Here is a 7,493-nt window from a genome sequence, read left to right on the forward strand (position 1 = left end):
AAGCCAAAAAGGCAATACCGAGGATAAAGAAAAGCTTTAATCTTGACAAAGACTGCACTGAATCAGACACCAGTAGACGAAAAGCAAATTAATATTGCATATACTGTGGAAAAACCACGAGATGAAACTAAAGAAGAAATATAAACAACAAGTGAACTTGACGACTTGCATTTTGTTGCTTGCAGCAAGAAATTCTCTGCAACGTAAACACTTCTTATTTGGTGTTCGCAACGAAAGAGAGCCATCTGAAGCAAAAACGTCTAGTGGAGACAGCGAACAGATCTTTCCTTTTCTCGGTAAGTATCAGAGTGGCGCATCAGAAGGTTATTAATGATGGAAACTAAACATGTTCCACATGAAAACACAGCTTGATAAATACGGGTACTTTAAAGGACTTATTCTGGTACTCTCCTCTTATTAATGTGTGAAAGGCGACCGATTTTGAGACTTGCTACAGAGTTGCATCTTTGACGCTGAATGTCTTGTTTTCAGTAATGTGATTATTTCGATTGAGATGAACAACGACATCATCTTTAAACCTTGTTTAAAACAGTTTTAATCCTCGCATGACCATATCAAACAAGTACACTCAGTGGTGCAAATGTCAATGTGGACAATTGTTCTTCTCCACGGAGGAAAAGAAAATTTGTAAAGAATCCCTGCATTCGAGGTTAAATTTCAATTGTGTTTACTTAAATCGCGGGAACACGCAGCGAAATTGCTTGAATATTTTATGACTGTTTGTACAAATAAAATACCTTTAAAACGATATCAAATATTTCAAAAGTATAAATATTTAATCAAGGTTGATTTAAGAGGCCAAAGCGCCTATTCAGATGTCATTTCTGTTAGCCCTCGCATGCGACGACTCAGCTCAAGAAATTAGCTCCAGGTAAGACTAAGATGCTTCGAAAAGGATATTTATATGAAATTTTACGTTTGCTTTTAGGTTTGACTTTTTTATTTGCCCTCAACGTACATTGTTTATTTTTCAAAAGTAAATAGAGTGGAGATATTTTCCCGTTGCGGATTCTATTTACTCCAATGTGTTGGAAAACAGTTCAATCCACCCAAGGTCCTAACAAGAAATATTTGAGAAAAACTCACTTTGTTATCAAACATGTTAAAAATGGGCATGCACTCTGCTTACTGCTGATCTTAAAATTATCAAGAAACGTCCTCATCTTGCCTGTGTGCCTTAGAAAGAACGGGGAAAAAAGACTTTCTTCTTTTTAATTGGAATCGGTAAAAAGCCAATCAATTAAGCTTTGTTTAACGGTGATCACTTATTACAAATGACAATGGGCATTCTTAGTTACTAGAAATTCAATTTTAAAATGCGATTCTCATATTTTTTTCCCGCTAAAACTCTCACAAAGATATGAGACCACACCAACAAAGTTGTTTTCTTAATGAGGTTGTACTCAACCAAAACAAAAAGAATCTTCGCAAAGCCATTGGCTTTAGATGCGTTTCTACCAGTAAGTTTGGTTTGTGAAATTATAGTCCATCAAGCCATTAATCTTTCACAACGCAATTCATATTGTCCTCGATTTAAACGAAAAACGTCGTTACCAAAAGAAAGGAAAAGGAGTCGATACTAATGTAAGAGCAAGGAAATGTTATGCAAACTTATGGTGAAAGTGCAATTAATTTTGTTCTTGTAATTCTTTGTTAAGAGATGTTAATGCTATCGAGTGACAAAGTAATAATTCGCAAAAAATCACTAAATGTGTGCCACAAATAATATCAAATTGGTTTAAGCTAATTTGTGCTAAACTAAAGATATTGTGTCGTCTAAAATGCAACAGTAATTAATATACTTTGGTTTGGTTTTTGCGGTCGAAGTAAAGCTTACGTTTACGCTGGCAACTTTCCGTTTCTCTCCAGAAAAAAAAACCGCATAAGCAATGAGTTTGAGTGCTTGCAAAGTTAAATATAAAAGAAAGGAAGTACATCCTAGTTTGTTCAGACCTACTAAGTCAATAATGCGTCTTCCACAATAGGTCGACTTGTACAAAGCCATTTCTTTCAGCTTCGCGGCACCTGTTTTCCTTTGCTTGTACTATTATCGTTGTTAACAAACACGCTTTCAAGGCGTCTTCATTCATGTTAACCCCAAACGGATTACAATGGATGACCTAGAATTTAAATGTTAGGGTGTTTCAAGAGAGCATTGTTTGACATTGTTAAAAGTTAAGTCCCCTTTTGCTTTGTAAAAACAGGCCGAGAATAAAATATGTGTTACAGAACAGTCCCCTGGGCCTTAATAAGTGACAGTTCCAAGACTCATCAGGTACCAACTGGCGCGTGATGGAAAAAATCGGTAATTTCATTTGTGGGTGTCACTTGTACCAGCTATTGAAATTTTACCGTGGGAAAAAGTAGCGGAACCAACCTATTTTAATCTGTCAGATAAACAATGTAAAATAATTGAACGAAAGAAAGGGCAATGATAAAGTTGAATGAGTCGAATAAGCTTCAGTCAAAGCTAATGACAGTTTTAATTGTCTTACGACAAATTTTTATGTCGATTGACAGCAACTTATCTCTGCACTTTCCCCTTGCTGCTGTTTTTTCCCTTTAATTCTATAACTTTGTGCCGGTCGTGAGAAATATCAAAGATTATCTCGGGTGTTGCCACTTTTTGTTGTATCGTGACCGGAACTTCGAAGGAGTCCGGATAAATCCCTCTGCCGTACAGGAATGGCTGGGATAAGGATTGATTAAAACCGGCTTCGAAACCAGTTTTCCATGAAAAGTAGGCAAGGCACAAAATAGTTTATGCCGCGTCCAAACCAGTTGGAGCCCAAGCGTGAAACGTTTTGAACATTCATCGAGTCGCTTGCCATTTTTGCCTGACAATTAAGAGCTTTTCTTTGCATTTGCTCTAAAAATTAATCATAAACTCTTTGCATCCCACTTCGCATCCGGACGTATTGACTTATCGTTGTTGGTTAACATTTATCCTTAGATTGACGCAAACAACAATTTGAAAAGGGTCGTTTTTCTAATCAAAAACCCAACAAATGCTTCAACCTTTTTGTCTTTGCAAATATCATCATGTATAGGAATTCTTTTCAGAAGTTAAAACATATAAAGCTCTTTTTTTTTCTAAACAGTTCTGGGTCTTGTTTAAAAGTCTGTGAAAGTGGTAATCCTTTATGAGAGAAAAAAAGGGGAAATCCTCCCTGTGCGTGAGTGGTTTCAGACTTTCCTCAATGATCGATAATTTTAAAGTTGTTTAAGTTTGCTTGCTTTGGACTTGGGGGAAAATATTTTCTACATCCGTAAACCGGAGCCAAAATAAATAAATACCACATAAAAGATAAGTCTACAGGTGTTTCAAGTGGAATGAACGGAAAGACAGAGAACGCTATAGTGATGATAAGACACGTGAGTCTACTTTGGTTTCTTCTAATCCACATTAGGTATTTATATGTAAGGGAACGGCAACGGCAAACATATCCTTGTAATCTTGGCTGACAGGGATCATTGGTTGCAATTCAACTTAGTGATGATAAATTAAGACTAATCTTGTTGAAAAGACAAACTTAAGCGTCTGATAATTCAAGACCACCTCTAATAATCAAAGATAACGCAACGGAAACCAGACATTAGAAGGGTCATCATCACCTCATTGTCAGCTCTAAAGGGTCGCTCTTTTTATAAAGGGCAAAGATAAGGCTAATCGCTTGAAGCAATTTGATAATAAACAGTTCGGCTACGCAAGTAAAACAGAACAAAGGTAACTAAACACTGACACGAGCAGCTGCGCTAGTCAAAGCAAATTAAAAGCTTGTTAATGTTAAGAAACACCTACTTGAAGCTTTTACCAAAATTTCATTGCCAAGGTTAAGACGTGATTCCAAAGAACGCCAATCACACAGAAAAGCGACCCCCCAAAAAACGATGCTATCAAGTACAACGGCTGCAGCATGGAATGTCTTTTAACTTGAAGCGTTCGGAGTGTACTATTATTACTGAAAGGCATAAATTGCAATCAGGTCATTAGTTTTTATCGTAAGGGAAAAAGGCATTCCAGACAATACCCATTTCAGCTCGTAACCTGAGTGACATGACAAATTGAGAAAGATAATACGACAGCGTAAAGGTTCCAAAGAATTTTTCTGCCCTTGTGATAAAAGAGTCCTATTGGATTTGACGTCTATGATAGACGTTTAACACCAAGTGGACTACTCCCGGTGGGGTACCTTAATAAAAGAAGACGTTGTTTTTCTTTGAGATGATGTTCACGCGTCGTGACAGATAGGAAGTTCGCGATTTCAACAATATACCGACACATCCTAGGTGGCGAGAGCCCCATTTCATCAGCCTGTTCTTGATCAATAAGACCGGAAGAACTTGTGATTCTCGTGAAGAGTGGACTTTTATTTCCATCGGAAAACCGTGTATTATTGATCTGTATCCAAGGCTAGATTTTTTGAATGAAACTGTAAACATTGCGAATCTTACTGCCTTTGCTGACATCTCCAAGAAGCCAGAAGCTTGGTACGCTACCTTACCCAGAGTAAGTGTGTTCAGCTCCTCAAACTTTACATTTTTTTAAGGCGGTTGATCAAAGCCTTTATTTTTTTAGATTGCAAAAATTCCTTTCCTAGATTAAAAATTAAAAATTTTCTAAAAACTATAGTTCCCTTGGCGATGGAATTAACTGTGCAGGCTTTGAACTGTAGCGTTTGATTTTCAATAAGTAAATCTGATGAACTCATTTACTTGTTAGGATATCAATAGTGAATCACCTGTTGCGTTTGCGAGATGTTAACAACTTAGTTTAGGAAAAGAGTAGTTGCAAAGAGCAGAATGATTCAAATCGGCCATTTTGGTGTTCCACGATAAGACATCATTGATCGTAGAATGAACACGAAAGCCGGAGTCAGATCTACATGGCACACAAGGAAACATGCCTTTGGTACAAGAAAGTTGTTTTACGTAGAAAACAGTATTTTTTAAACTTGGACTTCAATTTACGTGGATTATAGACCATAGAATGAGGTTTTATCAAAACAAATCAATTAAGTTGCAGTGAGGTCTCACTTTAGCTGCTGCAAGGCTCACCGGTCTGCGCAAGAAACCGTTGCCGCTAACACACAAACCATGATTTTTGTACCGTAACTCTGACATCATTTATTGTTTTCCAAATTGAAACAATAAATTATTATTGATAGAAATTTACATATCTAAAACGGTATGACGGTAGCTCCGATGTAACAGTACGCTTTCATTGTAAGAGGTGTAAACATTTTTTATGGCGTTTGTAAAAGCATTTCATCAACGGCCGAGATGTCAAAATATTTTAATGGCACGTGGATTTGACAAAACTGCAATCGAGTGTTAGGTTAAACACCTTAATAGTATTCATTTCTAAAACAGTTGAAGTGAAATCCATCTTGTTAAAGAGGGCTAGATTTCGTGGGATCACAAGCAGGGATTGCCCAAACGAGATTGATGGCTTTGCGAGAAGAAAAACACTCACCATATAGCCTCAGGGAGCAACAAAGCGATTTGAAGGCCCTGCATAAAAAAATAACCTTATGTCAATTTCAGCAGTATTTAATATGGCGGATAAGGGCACGATAAAGCTGTCCCTAACATTACGATGAATAGCTTTCTTAAATTTAGTATTTGCAGTAGTTTTGTCTACAAGTTCACTGCGTGTGAGGGAGTCTGCTCTAAAACAAGTACAATAATAAATGACATTTAATTTGGAGTTTCGCGAAACACAGATTAGGAAATCTACCGCAGCCAGGCTGTCATTGGTATGTGTGCACAAGCACTATTGTGAAGCGACGTTTTCGAGGTTTTTACACTCATTAACCACTTTCCAAACAGCTGACTTGTACGAATGGTGTTATCGCTTTAATGAGGTCGTGCAAAGTCTACAGAATATTGTTTCTGAATGAAGACCTTAAGTAACCTTAACATTGGCAAAATCAAAACAATGGAAAAGCGTAAACATTTCAGATGTTTCCTGTGATCAAACGCTCCCGCTTAAAAGCAGAATACGACATTCAAGGTCTTTTTTTCCCTCGTAAAATGTGGCTTGTTGCAGGAGCTGATGGAACATGGAATTTGGAAAACAAGTCAGGATTCCGCGGAATTGAATATAATGCACATGTTTGTCACTTAATTATCCTGCTCTCTCCAAGAGCAAAGCTGTCAACTGGCCCTGTTTGAAAAACCATAAATGCAATAAACGTGGCGAATACATAATCGCTATCCCGTAGTGAAATTTAGATTACTTCGGTAAACAGAATCAGCGGGGAAAGAGATAAACTTCCGTGGTCTGCTGTCAACGCTTTTCAAAGCCGGATTTAGCGAGGGCAAATCAGAGAATCAAGTTCCTTAGCGATAACTTTTGGCGAGCTAATACAGTTTCGGTTTTCGTTGACCGATTTGACTTGGCGCGCCTTGATACAGTTACTTTTGCTACAAACCTATTTCAATTAAGCCTTTCGCGAGCCAAGGCAACCGTTGTCTGAAATGTAAATATTAAGGCGATAAAAGGGGATACATCCAATCGCTGGTCTCAAATCAAGAAACAATTATGTCTAGCGCGAACTTTAGGTCTACTACCTATAGAGAATATTTCAAAAAAACCTCGAATCATTTCTCAGAGGCGCCGCACTTCACGCCAAGGTTAGCTATCCTGATTAACTTGCTAAGAATGCTTCAGCTTGCAGAAATTTAAGGATTCTAAGATACGCATAAAAACTTATTTATGATGAAAAAGTTGTAAAGTCATGGAAAGCGGTAAATGAAAATTGATTTGTTCATAATATTTTCTTTTTCTTGGGTTAAAATGGAAGCCTACCTTGTCTCAGAATTTTCTTTGGAAAGATTTGACGATGCGTAATTTTCTTGCACGAAAAAAGGTTGCGTGTTTTTCTGGCTTTTTTAAACAATAAAATACTACAGCTGTTTCCCGGGAATTTCTGAATGTCTCTTTTTGAGGAAATATTATCGGCTGAGGATCCACTTTAAAACAGAGCTAAAATTAGTAAAGCAAAATCACATTCGGCTTTCGAACAAATTAGAAAGACAAATGATTTGACTGGATCAGATAAAAGCAACAGAAGACGTATTTGCAATAAATTGACCTTTGAATTACGTTTTTCATTGCTGCCATAGGAAAACAATTCGAGAACCACACCGAGCTTATTTCCGTAGGGAAAGGGATTTTAAAGTAGCGAAAAGGCGGTTTCACGACTTGTTTCACTTGCTTTCTTTAATCATCTTGGGAGCTAAGACGGTGGATGACAATCTTTTCAAGAAGTGAAATTGTTTGTTTACAATGAATTATAAATCTTTAACAACTTGTCTGAATAAACATTTTGAATGTACACAAACCTTAATAGTACCAGCAAATACTGTAATCGGGTTGACAAGAAGGACTTTGGCGACATAGGTTGAAATATTTACTTTTGAGGGGAGTTTATCGTATTGCAGTTACTCTAAACGATAATTAAAAC

The 7,493-nt window shown here is 37.1% G+C and overlaps 1 protein-coding gene across 5 annotated transcripts in view; it reads left to right on the forward strand.

Annotated features, from left to right (window-relative positions):
* Positions 1-278: 278 nt before the first annotated feature.
* Positions 279-7,493, forward strand: part of LOC138051706 (forkhead box protein L2-like) — a 9,932-nt gene continuing 2,717 nt past the window's right edge. For 2 of the 5 annotated variants that reach the window (XM_068897962.1, XM_068897965.1), the window contains exon 1: positions 4,278-4,531. The gene's annotated coding sequence lies outside the window, so the exon portion shown is untranslated. Of the gene's footprint in view, positions 297-872; positions 893-4,277; positions 4,532-7,493 lie in introns of those variants that run through there. The other 3 variants (XM_068897964.1, XM_068897963.1, XM_068897966.1) reach the window with 3 other exon arrangements.

The sequence above is a fragment of the Montipora capricornis genome, chromosome 6 (assembly GCF_036669925.1).
Source record: "Montipora capricornis isolate CH-2021 chromosome 6, ASM3666992v2, whole genome shotgun sequence".
NCBI classification, from domain to species: Eukaryota; Metazoa; Cnidaria; class Anthozoa; order Scleractinia; family Acroporidae; genus Montipora; species Montipora capricornis.